We start from the raw sequence: 655 nt of genomic DNA, 5'->3' as shown, positions 1-655 counted from the left end.
ATATAATTTAAAAATGTACTTTAAATAAATGTTGAAATTATAAACACTCATTACTTAGTATAGATAGATAAAGAGACAGGTCATAGACTGAAAGAAAGATGTGTGTACAGAGAGATAAATTATTAGATAAGCAAAGCCTACTCTATTTAAATATATTTATTCAAATAGTACTTAAATTGAGATGATTACTGCTAAAATAAATATTAAAAAAGAAAAAGTGGGACTTCCCTGGTAGTCCAGTGGCTAAGACTCTGCACTCCCAATGCAGGGGGCCCGGGTTCGACCCCTGGTCAGGGAACTAGATCCCACATGCTACAACAAAGAGTTTGCAAGCTGCAACTAAAGATCCTGCGTGCTGCAACTAAGACCTGGGGCAGCCAAAAAAAATATTAAAAAAACAAAAACAAAAAACAAAATAAACAAAAACAAAAAAATGAGGTGATTACTGTAGGGGAGTAAAAATAATCTTTTTCCTCTACCCTTTGTGGGTTCTGATTGAGGCTTTGTAAATTAATAAATGACAGATTAATAAGAGAAAAACAAAAGTTTATTAACCTGTGCATCACACTAAACAAAGGAGCACTAAGTAATGAGTAATTCAAAGGAGTGGTTACAGTTTGAGTTTGTACAACAGTTTAACAAAGAAAAAGACAAA

At 32.8% G+C, this 655-nt stretch overlaps 1 non-coding gene across 1 annotated transcript; it reads left to right on the top strand.

Moving 5' to 3' along the window:
• The first annotated feature begins 225 nt into the window (after positions 1 to 225).
• On the top strand, positions 226 to 298 carry TRNAG-CCC (transfer RNA glycine (anticodon CCC)). Its single transcript has one exon. It is a non-coding gene; the product is annotated as a tRNA-Gly (tRNA).
• The last annotated feature ends 357 nt before the right edge of the window (positions 299 to 655 follow it).

This window comes from Lipotes vexillifer, unplaced genomic scaffold, assembly GCF_000442215.2.
Source record: "Lipotes vexillifer unplaced genomic scaffold, Lipotes_vexillifer_v1.1 scaffold49, whole genome shotgun sequence".
Taxonomy (NCBI): Eukaryota; Metazoa; Chordata; class Mammalia; order Artiodactyla; family Lipotidae; genus Lipotes; species Lipotes vexillifer.
The sequence above is the reverse complement of the archived record's forward strand: the minus strand, read 5'-3'. Positions and strand labels throughout refer to the sequence as shown.